Here is a 20,884-nt window from a genome sequence, read left to right as displayed (position 1 = left end):
AAATACTCATAGTAAAGTATGTGCACGATCTCAAGTCACATGTGATGGCCTAAATATAGCTTTGCAATTCATATTTAAAGTGAGACCATAAGAAACCAAAACCTGTCACTGCCAAATATTTAAATTCATGCACACAATCCTTTTCAGTAAAAACTACATAAACATGAGCTTCCAAACACCAATTTACATGTTTTACATTTTTCACCTATGCAAAAGACCGAACTATTTACTAAAAAAAGGGTAACAGTTGCCACACTTATTCAATAAAAACATGCATTACTACATAAAATTCATCATTATTCTTAACAGAAAAATCTTGTGTAAATCTATAATGACTAGATAATTAATTCAAAGTCTTACCTTTCCCTGAAGCAACAGATTCCAGTAGTGATCTCTCTAAATACTTTGATTTTGCAATGTAATTTTCATAAACAGTTTTCTAGTTCAGACAGAGATGCGTTAACTGCAAGCAGACTGGATGCTATCTTCTTTGTTTCCTGGAGATCACTGTTTTGCATTGTGAGCCATCACAACTACCTAGGAAAAATAACAGTCGACCTTCAGTCACCTGGACAACGTGATATATTACTGCTCCCAAATTAAACAAAATATTAAACAAAAGCCAAGTCTTAAAACATCATGTCAAAATTTGTATTTATTTATCAAACAGTTTGTAATAGAAGCTGTTAAAAGAATTACTGTATAGTTTCTTACCAGGAGTTCATGCTCTTGGAAAGAGACATAAAACAAGTGGGAAAAAATTATATATAAATCTTATTTTTTTTAATTACAACTTGTCTTTTCATTGACAATATGAACCAGAGTATTTTTTTTTCCAGATTTTTGGTCAGAAGCTATATGCAACAATGAAAACTGAATTATTCCTTAAGCAGAAGTACATAGAATGGGTGCCAACAGAAAAAAACCTGCTGAGAGAAGGAATCTACTTTTACCATTTGGGTATAACTGCAAGGTCCCAATTAAAAGAAGAAATATATTTCTACTTAGTACTAATACAGGCACGGGGCAGACAGTTTTTTAATTCAGTCCAATAGCAGCTGTAGGCCCAGAAACAGAAGTTATTCACCCATAGCTGTTCTTTGAGACAGGCTATGCACATTTGTTCTTATGTTGTATGGAAGCAGCACAGAGTTAGCATTGCAACATTTCCACACCCACACTGGCTGAAATCTTCTCCGTCCAAAAAATCCCAAAGACATGAGATGACTTTTGAATGGCAGGACTGTTCTTATTGTGTATCAAGTTTATGTCCTGTATTCCCATGTCATCGTAGCAAAGGAGCTTGAAGCTGTCTCTGGTTCTCCTCCTCTGAGCAACTTGTTTATTATATGATGCCATGTTACTGTCACTGTGTCCTAGGTTTTAATATCTTTCCAAAAGGTGGTGATACAAAAGAAGCTGAATATTTTGAGCAGATCCCAACCTGCACAAAGGCTTTGAAGTTGAGACTGCCATGTCTGTGTTAAAACCACTGGCAGCAGATGTGGGTACTACACTTTGGAGGGAGAGTGCTGTCCCATGATGGATATGACCAGAGGCCCATAATACCAAATTATCAAATTCAATTTGAATTTTGTTACTATGAGGACAGTTTGAAATGTTCTCTGTGAGCTCGAGGAGTGATGATGCTACATAGATCTGTGACATGAGTAAAATGCCTTGCTTGCTAACTTGAATATGAGATGGAGTTGCTCAGGGCCTTGTCCAACCAAAGTGTTGAATACCTCCAAGGACAGAGAGAAAACCTGTCTGGACAACCACAGTGCTGTCGGAGTAGCCTCTTGAGCAGTATATCTCAATCTGAATACTCCAGATACCCAGCAGCAAACAGGACAGTCCAACTCCAACCTAACTTGTTCAGCTCCATGAAATGTTTGATAGGGCACATAATTAAAAGCTCTACAGAGTTGATATTAGCAAATGATACTCAGTAGTATTCTATCTCATAAGGGATTGTTTTATAACCTGTCTCCTCTTCCTATCCTTCCCGTGACAACAGGAACTACCCTTGCCACTTTTTTGTATTATTAAATGGTTTATACATTTTGATTTCTCATTTTTCACTGCTTTTATCCTTCTGGATAGCCTTTTGCAGCTGATGTCCATAGAAGACACAATAGTACTTTTGTCCACACTTTAAGAAGCACTACTCTCAGTCTGGGTAATTCCCTTCTACCATGTTTATGCAAGAGTTCAGTTTTGTGAACGTTAAGAGAATATTGAACAATGGCATGACTCAAAAGTCATTGAGAGAGACTGAGCAGTTCTGGCTCAGATCTGCTCCTGCAAAATTTTTGCAAACTTGGGTATCCTTTTGTATCTATACCATTTTAAAGATAAGGTCCCACTTTTTTAGATACTTTTTGGTTTGGAAAATGAGAAGTGACGGACAGCAGATCTAACCGGTTCCTGAAACCACCCTAGTTTTTCATCTCCCTGCTGAGAAGTCTGCTTATGCCTGTGAGATGCTGTAAGAGATGTATAAGATTTTTGAACAAAAATGGATTATGAAGTTTTAAACTCATAAAAGTCAGTCCCAATTACATGGAATACTTCATGTTATCATCATCAGTACAAGAGAGTGGATTTTGTCTGTCATACATGACATCTGTGCAGTATTGAGAGACTGCAGCTTAGAAGTAATCACCTAGTTTTGCATATCCATATGAAAAACCACACTTTTCAATCTCTGGTAACCTGAAGTCATTATCCTTTGCTCTGGGGTGGGGGGAGGATGGTCAGAAGGAGAAGAAGGGAGTGCTTTCCATAACAGACTCTGAGGCCACAGTGTAAACCCTGACTTTCATGGACATACTTTACTTCAAAGAACAGCAGTAAGCTGAATCAAGCAGTCAGCCTGAAGCCAAACGTTAAAAATTTTTGCAGACACACCACCTTTTCAGTCCAATATAAAAAGGGCATAGTCTCCTCTATAACCTGAGCAGAAACCAGACCTTGAACAAGGATAAAAAGGAGGAACCTGAAATAAAGTACAGTATGGATATAACTAGTTTAATTGTCAAGTGTTACACAATGATTTGTCATATGCTATCTAACTTCTTATTCTTCCTCCCTGAACCACTTCGTGGTAAGTATGTTATTTCTACACAGGTATTATTTACACCAAACTATGACTTTCACAGATCTGTGCTTTGTTACATCAGTCTCACTACATGTGCAATAATACATATATGTCAGAGAAATAATTGACACTTCCACTGTGTCAGTTCTTCTGAAAAAGCTGGATTTTTATTTTTATCTCTTTTTAGCAGTAAAGAAAATTAATAAATGCCCTAAGTAGGTACACATTGTTCTTGTAAATATTACTGCTTAATGTGCCTTTCTGAAATAATCTTCATAACACAAAATAATTTTAAAGTATGAAAATTATAATATTACATGTAAAAAAAAAATGCAGTAACTTCATAGCTGTACAGTAAGACATCTCAAAATAAGGTTTGTCAAAATACACATTGTTCTAGAGAAATCAACGAAAACTAATGAAGGTAAGAGCTGCATCACTCCAGCACCCTCTGTTGGCCTTCCTGCACCATGTTACTTCGGGTACTCATTTAAGAGCATTATTTGTTGAGTCCTGAAGCTATGACTAAGATTCCATTATATACAAACATAAACGAAAAGCAAAAATAAACCCATCCCTCAACTCAGTCCTATGCATAGCACCTTGAGCTATATAGGACAACACAGCTTAATATCAGAGTACTCAGTACTGCTGCATCTGCCATGCATTAGCCCATCTTTGCAGGTATTCAGAATTGATCTGTCTAATTACAAGGGCAAAATGTTCTTTACAAGCACTCTCTGTGTCTGATATTTCTAACAGACACGAATAATAAATGGCATCTCAAGGTCAGCTCTCACCAATAGAAGGAACAGTTTTACAGAAAGAATAACTATTTTTATGGAGCATCATGCATTGTGGCAACTGAGAAGTAACAATGCATACACTATGTAGAACATCATCCAACAAAGAAAGTGCTCAAATCAGGTCTCATCAAGCATGCAGGAAAAAAGTCCAGATGCCAGATACAAGGTGAACTAAATATAAACTCCATATATTGTGCACAGCCAGATGGTGTAATTTCCAGAAGCAAAGGCCCTTAACCCAGTGATTCTGGCAGCTGCTTTGCAAAGCCTGCTCAGAGCTTTGCAAAGGCAGATGCGAAGTTGCAGTGGGCAATGGAGAGGAAGAGGGAGGAGGAAGCAGGAGGCCTGAAATGGAGAAGCAGTCATGCTTTCATGGCACTGAGGGAGGTAAGGGTGGTAAGGCTGCTGCTGAGAAAAACTGCCGAGGGTGTTATCAAGGCTGCCCTGACCTTTCTGGCTCCTCAGCAGGTGACAACAGTGGAGAAGCAGCCTGTGCCCAGCTCTACAGCAGGAGGCAAAGACCTGCTGCCTGGCCATCTCACAGTCCTTGAAACACCACTCAAGAAAAGCCACAAGCAAAGAAAAGGCAGGACACGAGCAGGTCTTACTGAGCTGCCTGGCTGCTTCCACCAGACAAATGGTTGAGTAACTGCCTACTTTATCTACCTACGGCTAGGCCAACACTGGCCAGAACCCAAAGAACCAACAAAAGAGCTTTTCTTAGCTGATATTAATGACACGGGGAAATTTAGTCTCAAAAATGTCATCAGCCATTGCAAACCTGCTCCCTTCACTGCCTCTTAATTTTGCACCTTTAAGCTCTATACAGCGTTATATCTGCTTAGTTTTGTTTTCACAACATCCTGTCTGCTCACCTGAAATTCATGCCCACTATCTCACCACCCTTTCAGGCTCTGCTCTCTGCTTCTCTTCTTTCCCACATGCATCTTCACATTATTCTCTCTAATATTTCTATGTTTATCAACTTTAGAATTGTCCTAATAAAAACTGATCCATCCAATAACAATCTCCAGAACATGATGAAATGCATACAAACTTTTGCCAAACAAATCTGTAGTACTATTTGACAGAAAGCATAACTACCCTATTTGAAATATTTACACAAATGCTTCTCCTTTGGGTAATTTATATTTTACCACTTAACAGGGATGGAGAAATCAGTTTGATTTGGAATGTCATGATTGGAATTATTAGAGTCAAATATTTATTGCACAGAACAAACCAGAAACCATCTCATGAAATCTGTGAAGTTCATTTGAGGTCACTGACTAACCAGTCCAGAAGCCAGAGGTGGGCCCAAAATGAATCCGTATCTCCAAACCTCAAAATTGAAAAAAAACCAAAAGAGCACTTGCATTTTCCATTTTCAGGAGTTACTATTTTGACAGTTATTTTCTGGCATTTATATTCTGTTTTGTTATTTTAATACAAATTCAACACTTCATTTTTTCCATGTTTGAAAGGTCTAGTTCCAAACAGTAAATGGTAGACGTTATTTCCTTTAAGACTTGGCTGTTATTAGGTGGCTGGTTAGGGCTGTAGTAGCCTGTTCAGTAACAGGTTACTTACGCAATGAAGTTCCTCTGCCTAGCAACCCCAAGGGTGGGGTCCAAAACAGCAACTGCACCAGTCAGATTTTGCAACTAAAAGTGAGGGAAAAAAGAAAAAGAAAGGCAGGAATGGAAAGTGCAGATGGAAAAAAACCACTTTTGTTCATGAGAAGTGTAACTTTCTAAGAAAAGCAGGTAACAACAACATAGAAGAACGAACCAAAAGCAGCTGAACTATTTTCCAATCAAAGTGGTAATTAATTCTGAGATCGTAATATAATAATGATTATTAAGGAAATAATTTATGCAGAAAACACAATCTCTGCAAAAGATCATGCAAATACTTCTCTATTCTTGCACTAATCTTCCCTTTCCATTGAATGCAGAAACAATCTTTTCACTTACAATAAAAGCTTATAAAAAAGTTACTGGTAAAATAGCTGGATATTTTGAATACTTACAGAGAAAGGTTCAGTATTAGTATATTTGTGTTGAGTTGTTAAATTATAAAAAAAAAATGAAAGCAAACATTAAAGTTATTGTTGACAGCTTTAGGAGTAACATTAACTTTATTAATTTCATTTACTAAGTTTGTGCTGGTTAACGCTAGAAAAATTAAAAGATAAAATATATTTTTTGAAGATTTATAAATAAATATTCCGTAAAAGAATCAAGGAAACCAACACTTCAAACATCAGTTGTATGAAAAAAAAGAGACTCAAACCCACAAAACGACCCAAAACTATTTGGCCATGTATCACTTTATTGTTCATAAAAAATTCTTCTATGTAATGATTTTCCCACCCTCCACAATTTCAAAGTCTTTCCCTTTCTCAACTCGCCCAGAAACCGGTCAAGTATCACAGAGAGAATAAGCTTGCCATGAGAGAATAAGCTGGGGATGTTGACCATTTATATTCACACATAACTTACGTTTTTCATTTTTTAAAGTATTCAATGCAGAGGGGAGAAGCACACCTCCCAGGCAGCAGGGATCCACTCAGCCAGCTCATGGAGTACAGTGCCACACCAGGAACACCTACGCTTGCTTCAGACCAGCTACTGCTGTGTGGCACAACATAAAGCTTTTGGTTTGGGGGCTGGAAGGAGCAGAGCTCTATCTGTTGCCCACATCTACCCAACTAACTGCACTTCTCATTTTGTTTTGCCTGGCCAGGCCTGAGCAGCCTACGGCTCTGAACTGGTGCAAAAAGCTCAGAAGGGTTCCTCGTGCTTTCTCTTCACGCTCTCCCAGACAACTAGTACTGCCCTTTATTTATACTTCAACTCTCATCTCAACATACTGGTCTCTTATACAGGAGCCTTTTCTGGTAACTGTGTTGCTTTAAACAGTAAGTAAAACCTTATTTTGTATTATTTACTCACTTAGTAAATACACTAAATGCATTTACTAAATAAAGAGTCCTAGATGCATCTTTCATGCTGTGAAACAGATTCATAAACACATCAGCACTTGGAAGGCACTACTCTCTGATGTGTTATTACACAGTCCTTAGAGCCTAACTTGGCAGAACATTTCTTACCAAACACACATAAGGTCACGTGTTTAACATTTACCTAATTTGTGACAGAATGTTCACCTTACCGACTGACTGTACACCCACACGACCTGATTACTATTAGCAAAGGCTGTTCGCTAATAAACATTCTGTGGCCCTAAAAACATTTGCTTAATTTCTTGGTAGAAAAGAAGACAGAGTGATAAAAAATAAACACTTCAACTACATAATAATGGCTAAGTTAAGGCCAGGATGAACCTTGTTTGCCAGGTAGTACATGTATTATTGCCCACTACTGTGGTCACTGGCAGCTCCATGCTGGCTCCCTGGAGAGCTCCACATTGATGCATACTTTGAGAATTAGTATCTATAAATGCCATCCCATTCTAGTCTTAAACTCTCATGTCTCTGGCTCTTTAATAAGAGAACTTTTCAAAACACAACAGTTCTGCGTACATTTCAAAACTGCCTGTGAGTCTTGAATAACTGGTACTTGACAAGGGTTTCAGGAGTGAAAAGGACCGAAATCAGACAGTACTTAAAAAAGACCCTAATGACTATGACAGAGGATTAAAAAAACCCAAAACACAAACCAAAAAACCCAACCCTTCCTCTACTTCACATTAACTTTTTTGGGAAGAGTTGAGCAGAGCCAACACAAGAGAGTTGGTGAGACAGAGCAGAATGTAGGATGAAGAGATCTCATTTTCCAGCATCAGACCTGATTTTCTCCTGATGAAAATGATCACATAAGCCATGGCTTAGTTGGGACTCAAAGTAAAAAGGAGAAATCACTTAATTGCTTAAAAGGTAAGGAATTTCCTCTACATAACTAGCAAATTTACAACTGCAAGTATCTCTAATGGTGTATCAGGTGTTCGTTTGGTGACTGCAGCAAGAGTGGAGGTCCACTCTTTTTTTTAATATGAAAAATAATCCTCTTGTAACAACACTCAAGTTTTTTATTGGGGTCAAAAATCTGATATTTGTTTTAGCAGGCTTCTATGATGTGGCTGGCTGCAATAGTTTTAAGAGAGGAACTACTGGTTTTGTTTTGCTAGTTTTAACTAAATTTGGTCTCTAAAATGGCATTTCATTAAATAGTTATTTCTGATCTTCCTTCCCATTCTATTTTGATTAATCAGTTATGGAAGCAAATTCAGTGCAGTGACCCATACATTGCAATTTTCAATAAATAAACTCTGGACGAAACTCTTATGCAGTCTGTACAAAGCATCATGAACAATTTAAGACCTGAACTTTTCCAGCTTTACTTGTAGGCATGAGCAGGAAAAACAATTTGAAAGGTGTGTACCGAAAAGGGTAGAACAAAAACCTACAGTGTGAGACCGGTCACAGAAAGTGCACCTCTGTTGCCAACGCCATGACCCTGCCTCAGTGCAGCACACGAGGAACTCCAACAATCAAAAGGGGAAACCTTTGCAGCCCTCAGACTTTCATTTCAAAGGGACAAACAGGAAAGCAAGGACCAGACAACAGCTGCCATTCGCTAAAGAGTCTCCCATTAATGATGGGGCCATCCTAAAAGATAACTGCTTTTTAATTTTGAGGTTAATTATGGTTATGAGCTTTTAATCTGTATCATTTTCACTTCTATCTTAATTGGCCAGCCAGAAGCCCCGTCTCACAAAATAACCTTCACAAGTCTGTTCTCAAAGGCACTTTTATCAAGTTCACAGTCCCCAGTGACATGTATATCCAAGACCTCCAAGGTACTGGAAAATCCTACCCTTTTTTGCAATTAATAAGGCTGTTTTCAAATACTGAATGTAATGTTGACTGAAGAATGCAGGAAGAAACACAACCATTCCACCAAGCAACTACATCAAGATCTTTTTGAAGAGGAGAGCACAAAGTATTATTATTACATATACATGGATCATGGACACAAAGCCTCTTTCCTTTTCAGTATGAATACATTTTTAAAGCATTGTAAATATGCACACAAGTATGAAAAGTATACAATTTTGGAATACAGTTTCTTCTACACAGACCATGGTTGGTCTACATTAAACATTCAATTTATAAAAACATCAATGCATTTGATTCAGTTCTGGGACGGGCAACAAAAATCTCGTCTGAAACCCCAAACTTTAAATACATCAATCTGTGGAAAATGAGAATATTTAGGCATACTACAAATCAGCTGACAAAAAAGTCCCAATCACTTTCATATATATCAAGTACCTCTATGAACCTCTATCCCTACTATGCTTAAGGAAGTCAACCCCTCTCCTTTTCCTCTCAGTTTGTATGTCTTGATTAATTTATAATCATTAGTGGCAGTTTGTCTATTTTTTAGCAGAAAAATGCACAGGAAGCCTGTGCAGCTTCAGAAGTTAAGGAAGGAAATCGAGTGCCTCACCATGTAATACAAATCTGAACTTTTTGTTACGTGCTGTATGCTACTTCCTACTTATTCTAAGCAATAAATTACTGAAGTTGAACTTGATACTAATACTTGCCATCATTCTTTAAGGCCTCTCTCAATTCTTGATAATTGCCATCACTATTTCACAATAACTATTGAACTAGTTTCAGTATATGATCATAACTGGGCCATAACTTAATTTATGCTAGAGAACATGAAGAGATGTTTGCTTTAATGCTTACATAAGATGGTCTGCAAACTTGAGGCACCAAAAAAGTGGAAAAAAAAAATTAATCACCCAATATTTATACAGAGATTATTCCATATTAGTCAGTCTTTTCCCATAAGAAATTTCATTCAGCTTGCAAGCACAAAAAACCAACATCCTCAACCTCAGGATTGTTCTGTGCAAGCCAACTGCATATATTTCATTTATTTTCAGGGGTTAATTAATAATGAAAAATAGCTCTTGATACTGAGATTTCTAAAAAGGAATTTATGACAAGTAAAGTTTGCTCCAGGGCAGATGAACTGTATTTAGAACTATTGTGTATGTTCACTGATTTCCATCATACATTTATAAAAATAAATGACACATTTATTAAGCAAAACTGTTTATAAAGGCATGATGCCTGCTGTTCTTTGCTCCAGCAGATCTACATGTTTATCCCAGAAAAAAGCTTTCCATTACTTTACTCAGAGATACCTTTGCAACAGCCATCAAATTTTTATCCATTTTGAAAAAGTTTGTTTTTAAGCTTTATCAGGACACTTGTAAGTACTGTTTCTTAATTCAAGATGGCTTAGAATATCTTACTAAATTACTTCTAAACTAAAGCTTTAAAAATTAAATAATAACTATTTTATATGACTAAACCCAGAGGGAGATAAGCATATAGGTGAAAAGTTACAATTTATCTTACTGAATTTTATGATAATCATTCTTATTTATTTCTGTTCAGTGTTAAAGAAATACAGTAATACATGCGGCCTGGCCAAATATATTCCATGCTTAAAGCTTTCCATTTGGGAATTTTTTGGTTTATGCCCAAATTCTCGATCTTAGCACTGCAGTTATTGTGTATTTGTGTGTTCTTGCACACGTAAGCCATTGGTACTTCACTTAAAAGTTTATGCAAAAATCTGTCACAGTCTATGCTAATGTGTTTCTCTGGGTTTTTTTAAAGTAAAAAGCATGCATGAACATCAAAGTACACACTGTAAGTGATTGTTTCTAATCTCAGATGTATCAATTATTCACTAGCTTGTTCATCTTGTGCTTCATCATATAGACTTCACCATGGCAACACTATTCTTCGCTTCCTAGACTTAATCAGTGAATCTGTAAACTAATATTAGATCTAGCTGTTGGATTACTTGACATTCTACTTATTGCACTGTGAACAATACATAGCTTCCAAGATACCAATAAACTTTCATTTGCCTAGAAATAATGAGATGGTAATTTTATATGAACTAGCTAGTTCCTCTAGCTAGTATACTTACTGCTAAGTATAAATATGTAGCTTTGAATTACAACTAGCAAAATTCAGAATGGAATTTAATGCCTGGATGTACAAACTGGGAAATGGTTGACCTTCCAAACCCCCAAAATTTTAAAATCACTGTTATGTTTTAGAACTATTTCACTTGTTTTCAGCAAGTACCTTAGCTTAAAAACATCTTTATATCTGACAAATATGTGACAGTTTTCTTGATATGATTTCCCTTCTTCATGTTTTCCAGCATTGTTAAACATATATAAATATAAATGCATCTTTTTCTAGCACATTTTGACCCAGCTATTTTGTCCCTTTCAGTAAGTTTCTTCTCTCTAATTTCTCTCCTTTTCATGTCTAATTAGCTTTTTCTTCACCCCTTCTTTCTGTGTTTCTCCAATAGTCTTGATCCCATTAATTCTTGCCTTCTTTTAGCTGTTCCACCACACAAACATACTTCTGTTCCCCTCCAGACTACAAGGACTGTTTATGCAGCTCATTAATCCAGAAGAGACATCTTTAACACCTTAATGCTGCACCATTTTTTCCCTCAACTTGTAAAGCAGAACAGCCAACACTTCTTGTTTCTTCACTCTTATACAGGCTTTTTCACAAAGGTGTTCAACTTGTGATACCTCTGCTGGGGTCTCTAGGGAGCACTGATTCAAGTTGTGCTTTTGACTATCTCATTAATTATCATCCTGAAAGCAATTTCTAAGGTTTTTATCATATATAAAAATCTTAAGGGATCTTTTAACACGTAAAAATCTAACTACAATATTATCAGCACAGAAACTGTGATGTACACAAAGAGCTCATGTCCCTTCCCAGTAAGTCCTTAATATTGTTCCCATATGGTTCTTTGTTAAAATGATGAACTGCATGGTATTTCCCTTAAACGTAAATTATCTTCAACATACTTAAAAGAAAAAAAGGCAGGATTCACTTTTTTGAATACCATACATCTCAAAAAAAATTTTTTTTTAAGAAGTCAGACATTTCAGAGTTTTGTAATAGGATGAATATTACTTAGGAAGAAAAACTGTTGGTGGTTTACGCTTGGCTGAGACCCCACTGTTCTTTGTGGATCTGCAAGCCTTGGTGAGCATTCCCTAAAGGGAATGCCTCTTGAGAGTAGAAATTATCAGCCTTGTACTGATTGCATGTCAGTTGTCCTGTGACAGCTGCACAAGTCACACTGGTTTCCTTGTGCTACTCTTTCCTTCAAATCTTGCCTTGCGGAGTCTCATAGGGATTCACTTTCTTCCCACCCAGCTCAATATGTATGAAGGTAACAGGGGAAACTGTGAAGCAAATTGGATCAGTAGTTTATGAATATTTTTACAGCTTCATAGTTTGAATGAGTATGTCAAAGAACACAGGAAAGCACAGCTGACTGAAGTTACCTTCTCTGGGCAGAGCTGATACTCAAAGGTCAGTCAGGGCCCTCTGCACTACGTCTTTGCCCATTCCCAGGGGGTTAGCCAGCTGTGCTTAAGGCTAGCTCTGATGCATGGGAAAGCTATGAAAAGCCTTGTTCGGGATTTCTCTCTTTTGCTTAGGAGCTACTGAAGCTCAGAATCTTGCCCTTGGCCCTTGCCTGTGCCATGCTCCAAATATGCCTGTGCCTGGCCACATGCCCTGACCAACGAACTGACCTTGGAGTTGTTTCATGACTGGAGTTGTTTGCCTGACTGGCAAAGAGGACTGTTTGTTGGCTGTCACTGGATACTGTCACGACTGCTCCATTCTTCTTGTTTGGGAAGTGTGGGACTACACTCTTTGTGTCATCTTTGACTGCTAGCAGTCTCCCTTTGTCCTCATTTCAGTTGAGATACAGTAAATTTTCTTCTTAGTAGCTGCTACAGCGCTGTGTTTTGGATTCAGTACGAGTATAATGTTGATAACGCAGTGATGTTTTGGTTGTTGCTAAGTAGTGCTTACCCTAAGTCAAGAACCTTTCAGCTTCCTAGGCTTTGCCAGTGAGGAGCTGCACAAAAAGCTGGAAGGGAGCATGGCCAGGATAGCTGGCCTGAACTGACTAAAGAGATATTCCATACCACAGAATGTCATGCTCAGTATATGAACTGGGAAAATTGCTGGGGGAAGTGGGGGTGGCAATCGCTGTTCGTGGATGGGCTGGGCATCAGTCAGTGGGTCATGAGCAACTGTATTGTGCATCACTTGTTTATTTCCTTGAGTTTTATTCCTCTCCCTTTTGTTATCTCCCTTTTCATTACAAATATTTTTATTATAACTGTTACTATTATTACATTTTATTTTATTTCAATTAATAAATTGTTTCTATCTCAACCCACAGGCTTTACTTTTTTTCCTGATGCTCCTCTCCATCCTACTGGTGGTGGTGGGGAGCAAGCCAGTGGTTGCATGGTAGTTGCTGACTTGGGTTAAATCATTACACTCTTGCAGAGTAATTTCATCCTGCTGTTCCCTGACAACTGATCTCAGACACAGCAAAATGTTAAGCTCCCAGTAAGGGATGATGTTAATATCCTGCCTAAAAATGCTGCAGACTCAAATACCACTGAAAAATGCATGTAGTTACATTTTTTATAATACTTTTTCCTATCGGTCAGTGACCAGGTCACCACATCTCCATATTGTATTTTGAGTCAGCACCAGCAATGCACACACTCACAATACACACCATAATGCTTCGTATGTGGATATAAAAAGTACCTTGCACATCTTTCAGGCAAGAGAAGCTGCTCCACCAGCAACAGAGGGCACTAGGACAGTTCTGCTCAGCTTGAACAGTGTAACTCCTCCAGCTTTTTGTTCCTGCTCAAACACTGCCTGTCACTAATTTTCAGTGATCTCCTCAGAGCTTGCTCAGGAACTGCATGATCCTGACCACACACAGGGCAAAACTTACAATCTTGATTCAATATCATCATTAATATGCTAGATAGCATGTACACCGAATGATCTCAGGAGCCAATTCTTAGCCCTTACACATAAACTATGCAATTTGCACTATGCAGAAACATAGACTACAACCCCAGCAATGAAGTGTAGTATTCTTAGACTGTAATACGATTTGCTATGACTACAAGAGTTTGAAGAGATGGTCTCACAGTCAGTCAAGCTCACCTGGCAAACAGATCAAACAAAGCTAATAGCTGCAGCAGGGAGGTTCTTGACGTGGTACCTCTGCTCTAGAGACTACTCCATGAACCCCAGCGCCTTGCAGCCATCAGAGAGACTTCACAAGTGATATCACAGGAAAAAATTATCATACACTAATGTGAAAATGCCTCCCATTACACTTTTGTAGAAACATTGCTGCAAGTTTATCACTAGAATTGAACTAGCACCTGTGTGCATGCTGTCCTCTTTCCATGAATATGACTGGCAACCAGCACGTTCACATTTGCACTCAATATTTGGTACCAGTCATAAAATGGATACTACACAAAAGAGAAAGCTTTCTTTCTCAAGTTTCAATCATTTTCCTAAATACAAGCAATGAACAACTCCCTAAATAGGGCACAAATAAAGAAGCACTTGCCTTAATTCACTTTTTATAGAACAAAATTAAGACAATAAGGTTTCAGAACTTGAACTTGCAATTGTCTAGACTCATGTTCTAACTCGGATTCAAAGGAGAATAGTACAAGTCTACCTACACAAATTATACTTCCTAACTGAATTATAATGGTAAAGCAAATATTCAAACAAATAAGCAGGATTTTTTAATAAAAGCCTAACCACAGGCACTGACAATACTAAGTACTGGAAGTACTATCAGCATCCTGAAACGAGACATTATTGTTAAGCTTCACTGAACAAATTTGGTTATTTTCACATTGTTATGATAAAAATACTATGTTTGTTATCTTTCACTTTGACCACCAGCTAAGTCTCAATAATCTCTTTAAGGGCTAAAAATTTTATGATGACTATTAAACAAGATTGTGCTGGAAAGGGTTATTTTCCCACTTAATGTAGCCTTCCATCTGACCAGTAACAAAATCCACAGGACTATCTGAATCATATGTACTATGATCAAGACTCACTATTGGTATTCTTTTGTTCAAATTGTAAAGCACTATTCTACAGTTGATATTCAGAAGTGTGTGGTCATATCAAGTAAGCTAGAGTGGATTTATTTTCAAACTTTATTTAAAAAAAAATTCAGATCAACAACACTCCCACCACAATCTGTACTATACACACTAATTAAAACTTAATTGAGTTTTCAGATCTTTTAGAAAAGAAATGGACAGTTACTGGATGCAGTACCTCCTGGTTCTGACTGATAAGATTAAATGGAAGTTAAATAAAAATAAAATAGTTGAAACAAAAATAGAAACACTATTTAAAGATAGATATGACTACACTCCAAATTTTAAGATGATTTTAATCTAAAAGATTACTTGTCATGGTAATTGGACCTGGCCCAAATTGCTATTAAAACTTAATGCACTCAGTGATGCTGAGCAGGATTGCTCCTTCCAGCAGTAGTGAGGATACAGACAAATTTAAAAGACTTACATTAGAGCAGCCTGTATCTTAAAAGTTCATTTAATGATGCTCCTAGTCTCATTAAAAGCATCTAATGCCATACAATTTCTGACCTTAGTATTTTTTCTCAAGTTTTTCTGAAGACTTATGTCAGAAATTAATAGGATTTTGTAGCTCTTGGATAGTGTAACAGTTTTATAGTCTCTTACATGGCATTAAGGTCTTGATTCATTTTCCCAGACACAAGCATCCAGTGCTGCTTGAGATGCTGCAGCAAATCCTGGTCCACAAGTCTCAGGTCTCACAGGATGTATCACAGGATACAGGTCTCACATGGGTGAAACGAGACTTATCCTTTCATGGTCTTGCTTGGGACAGAAGATGGAAGAGACAGATCCTTAAATCTGTTACCCTCCCCTCAAATACTGAAGGAATTTGAATATGCTTCAGGAAGTGCCAATGTTTTTAAAGTATCTACGCCGGTAAATAAACAGAGAGAGAGAACAAGGAAAAAGGAATTTGAACAGGCCTTAGTTCATTTGGTTATATGTTGTGTAAAAATTAAGGAGACTCCCTACAGAATTGCATTACACAATATTATGCTCTAGGTAGTCACCAGAATGCACATGATTAGTGTCATGTCAACTTTAGTTTCAGAGTTTAATTGACATCCCCACAGATAAAAGAATAAAAATAAGTATTTACACAGAGATGTCAGAGCCTTGTCAGTTATGAAATGGAGATCACATGCCAGTAACATTAAGTACAGGGAGTCCACAAATCTACTTTTAACTTCCATGGATTTATGCACAGCTATGGGAGATGAGGAATGACAAATGAACTGCAATGGCTCCTGCCCTCTTTGAGAGTTATGTAAACTAAGTTGATCAGCTTATTGAAAGTAGGCACACTGAAAACATGAAGTCACTCAAGTTATGCTAGGACAGAAACTATGGACTGAAATAGGTTGATCTATCAGTCATACCCACAGTGCTTTTTTTGGGTTGTGCACTATCTATATACAACTTTCTGCATTAGGGAAGTTCATTAAATACATCAAAGATAATAGGCTGAATATCAGACAGGGAAAAAAATTAATTAGTTCTAAGGATTGGTTATTAACACAATGCATGTGGGCATAATGCACAGATTTTTCTAATATGTCCATAATGGTTTTTCACTTTGTGGATCTTCTCGCAGGGGCATAAATGATGGGTCATAGTTGATCTGGTAAAAATTTTAAGCCACCAGAACTGCTGCTAGCCAAGAAGCACCTAAGGTATTGAGGAACACCTGGGCATGCTTGCTCTTCAACCCTTAATCAAAAACAACAGTCAAACAAAAGAAAAGAACTGCATTGTTGATCTACGTGCAAAATGCCAATCATGTTGAATCAAATATTATTGCATGAAGAGAGCAAATACTATGGCAAAAGATTACAGCAAGGAGTCTTGATAGGCCAGAGTCAGTCCAGCTGCTTGTAACACTGGTTTAGGCAGCATAAAGGATGTTCTTCCTGCAGCTACCATACTGTAGGAAGAGAGCATCCTTTGCTTCCCTGCTCTTTTGTTCTTAGAGCAGCCCACCCATCTTCAGTGACAGGCTTCTGCTTTGATCACGAGTAGGTTTAGAGACTGGAAAGCCACCAGCAGTGCTGATGACTTTGATGGTAATACACTGGGACACCGGTCACTTCCATTCGGCTATTGTTGGTACTGGATCTCTGATGCTTACAAGCAGTTCTACTGCAATGGTAATCGTAGGAATCACTAAACAGTGACCAAATGACATCATTAACCTTTTTTTTAATCCTGACAAATGCAAGACTGATTGAGTTGCAAAGTAAAATTGGACCCCTCACAAACAGTCCTATGAAGTACATCTAAGAATACTTCAAAAGGGCATATGTTGGAATTAATTAAAGAAATCAATAATTTCTCTGCTAGTCTGTATACAGCTTCAAACACATCTGTGTCTGCCACTGGCAGAAAAATAATATTTGTGTGTGCTGGGAGGAATGGATTAAAATGCAGAGGACTAGTGAGGAAGACTGTAAATCGCTCAAGTGAACTTGCAGCTGGGAATAACCCTTGATAAACTTGTGTAAACAGCAGGCCAGTGATTCCATAGCATTGGACCAAAACATAACAGTGCCTGCATCTCCACTTGTCTACCTCTGCCTAGGTATTGCTTCAGGGATCCCCCAGTTTACTCTTTACATTCTAGCTGCAGGTTTGTGGTTATTCCAGCTGCCTGCCAGTGTCGGTTTATACTGTGTGGCATCATGTTCAGAGCCACAGCAGAAAGAAACTCTAAGAGGTGATGATGGTGACTCCTCACAGACAGACGTCTGAAATGAAGCTGGTATTTGTTCTAGCTAGGCTGTAGCTCCAGAGCTGATGTCTGCTGTGTACTATAGAGTGATGTATGACGTATGGAATTATGAAGATCTACCAGCCCAAAAGGGGCACAACTCTGCACTCCTCTCAACTCAGTCATTACTTCCCATGGGCATTTGACAGAGGTTACCGAGATGTTCTTTTGCTAAATGGAAGGCTTATAAAAAAACATGCTTCAAAAACAGCGCTGTGGGTTCATCACTCCTCTCTGTCAACGGCATCCTGCAGTGCAGAAGCTCACAGAAAGAATACTTTGCCCACCCCTGCCCTCAAAAATTTAACTCTAAGCTTCACTAATCAGAGAGTTCCTAATGAAAGGAACACGGGAGCTATCAAAATAGCTCATACAAGTGCTACATCTAATCCAGCATGCTGTCTGTTCATTAGCCTGTAGCAGATGGTTTGACAGAAGGTGCAAGAAATTAGTCAGTGGACAGTTCTGGATTGGGAAAGAGTCTTTTGAATTGTTCCAACTAGTTTGCTTATATTTTGAAGTGCAAGGATTTACAGCAGAAAGCACTTCAACAATACTGAAGTAATTTATATATCATATGCATATATTACATTTAAGCATCTAATCCTTTGTTGTAGAAATAACAGCATCTTCCCACTGTTCTGATATTTTTGTCAGTTAATTACACAAACTAATGACACATCTTCTAAAAAGAACTTCTTGCATCCTTGAAGTTTTTTGACTTTATTACACAGCCTTTAGTCTTTCATCAAAAAGGGTAGACAGAACACACAATTCCCTTTCCTCATAAAGCCTACTATTCTGTATACAGTTCTAAGTGGAATAATTTGAAAAGTGCCAATATTCTCAATCTTACTCTACATGGTAGGTTTTCCAAAGTCCATTTATCATTGCTGCCAATCTCTGACTTCAATTTCTACACTCTTTCTCGACTGTAAATAGATGCATGTAAACAGAGATCTTCATGTCTTTTCTGACAACTTATTCATATGGTTGGGTCAGGAAAAAAATAATTTTGGGGCCTAGCTTATCTATCAAGTCATCAACACAGATGAATATTTACTCTGATGTCCCAACAGTGTATATGTATTTTATTTTATTCCCTTTTCTGACAAAGTAGATCCTAATATGTGTCAACATTGAATTTCACACAACACAAACTTACTCAGAATCTTCTGTAATTTCCACTAAGCAAAGTAACCTGCCTTCTGCAATCATATCAACATTAACTTTTCATCCAGCACAGTATCACAGTACTCTATCAACAGGCAGTAGTTTAACTGTTGCCTTTTGCACTCTTTTTCAAACACAGTTTTTATGATAATAAAATATTAACCTATAGTTTTAATCTACTCTAGCCACTACTGTAATAAATACAGCCCCACAAACTGTATACAAAGAACTACCTACCACAGCAATGTTTGAATATGGCTTACACGGCATATTAAGGATTAACAACAATCACCTATGTGATTTACATAAGTCTTTGAAAACAACAGACAATCAGCTCAGCCATTTCCTCCTTTCCCTCACCTTTTATTAGTAGCAGAAATTAGGAGTAATAATATTACAGATTGTTTCTGACATAATTTACATGCTGCCCCTTCTCAGGTGGATTCAGTGGCCTAAGGACCATCAGACTTTCATCAGTCACAAATTGGTTCTAGAGTCCTGGAAGATCCTCCACTGTGGATCCTCCCAAGAGATGGGGAACATAATCAGATTGTTCAAAGAATGGAGACTCATTTGTGAATAGCTGGACTGTATATCCTCTTACTATATATTTCAAAGCTAGGTATTAGCATGTGAATTATTAGACAAGAATTATTAAGGGAAAAAGGACTCCACAACAACACTTACAAGGCAAAGGAAAAAGTAGCGATAGGAAAAAGATAGCATAGGAATCACTCAAGACAATGAAAAATAGCCAGCCTCAGCAACTGCAGTGTTTGTTTCCACTGGTAGGTTTGACCATATGAACTAAGGAAATCTTAGTCTTTTCCATTTTTATAATAATCAAATGCAATAACAAAACCACCCACAGTCTTAAAATATGCTTATAAATTTAAATTGTAATTTCACTCAAAAATTCAGTGGAAAGTTGGCAAAAGCCAATCATGTCATCATATTAAATACCTGTACTTACAGAGAACTTTGTGCACTGTGCAATCTGTCAGAGATAAGAATATGATCTTGACTGTTCCTTTCGGCCTCTTATTTGTGTAAATTGCATTAGCACTTGCAGCTAAAATCCAGTGAAGAATTCAGATTGAGACAGTCTCGCTTCCCCATCCCTCCAAAAAAGAGAGAAAATAAGAAGACGAACCCCCCCTCCCCCAAACTATAGCTTTGGTCTCTGAGGTTGTATTTTATTAAAATACAAAAATAGGAACCTTAAGCAATATATGCACAAGAATTCAAGCTGGTTTGTTGCCAGTTGATGCTATTAAAAAGCTCAAAACCAAATCTAACCCATAACTATGTCCCTGCGGGAAGTATTTCTTCCTCTGGACCTTACTTCCAGCCCAGCAATCTTCAGCCGTTTCCTCAGGACAAAAATATCTACACAGTCTCCTCCGAGGACCAATAATCTTCTAAATAACATCACTAACAAACTGGTATTTGCATAAGCCTGTACAGCTTTAGCTCCCTAAAAACCTTTTACCAGAGAACAAAAGACTGCACAAGAAGCCAGGCCAAGCACCAAACCCCAGCTCTCCATACTGCTCACCACTCATCTTGCCCTTGGACCTGAATTAAGTCTCTCTACAACAGAGCTGCTCCAGACTGAGGTCAGCTTAGCAACATGTCCAGGTCCAGACCTGTGGACATACTGGTACAGAAGTAGCCACTGAGGACTGACTTCTGCTGGAGGCAGACCTACACTTTTCCATCTACCAACCTTTACCTGCACTGCACCTTCTGACTTGCTGTCTCCTTCCTCCTCTTTGTTATATCTCAAAAACTGCTCCAGTTGGATCATAGCTTCCTTGAGGGTAACTGAGGCTCTCTCCTTTTTTCAGAAATGTTCAGTCTGACCCAAAAGACAACAGTCAGGGCTAAATATATAGGTAGCTGTTCTCTCATTCTTTTATGATGGCAGTGTTTTCACACAAGATACAGTAAGTATAC

At 37.8% G+C, this 20,884-nt stretch overlaps 1 protein-coding gene across 1 annotated transcript in view; it reads right to left on the bottom strand.

The window, feature by feature from the left end:
* The window catches only part of FRY (FRY microtubule binding protein), a 205,115-nt gene extending 204,576 nt beyond the window's left edge, over positions 1–539 (bottom strand). Inside the window, exon 1 of the mRNA XM_018071108.2 lies at positions 361–539. The gene's annotated coding sequence lies outside the window, so the exon portion shown is untranslated. The remainder of the gene's footprint in view (positions 1–360) is intronic.
* Positions 540–20,884: the final 20,345 nt, after the last annotated feature.

Source organism: Manacus vitellinus, unplaced genomic scaffold, assembly GCF_001715985.3.
Source record: "Manacus vitellinus isolate BGI_N305 unplaced genomic scaffold, ASM171598v3 scaffold_2_pilon, whole genome shotgun sequence".
Taxonomy (NCBI): Eukaryota; Metazoa; Chordata; class Aves; order Passeriformes; family Pipridae; genus Manacus; species Manacus vitellinus.
Note: the sequence above shows the minus strand (reverse complement) of the source record. Positions and strands in the feature narration are given on the sequence as shown.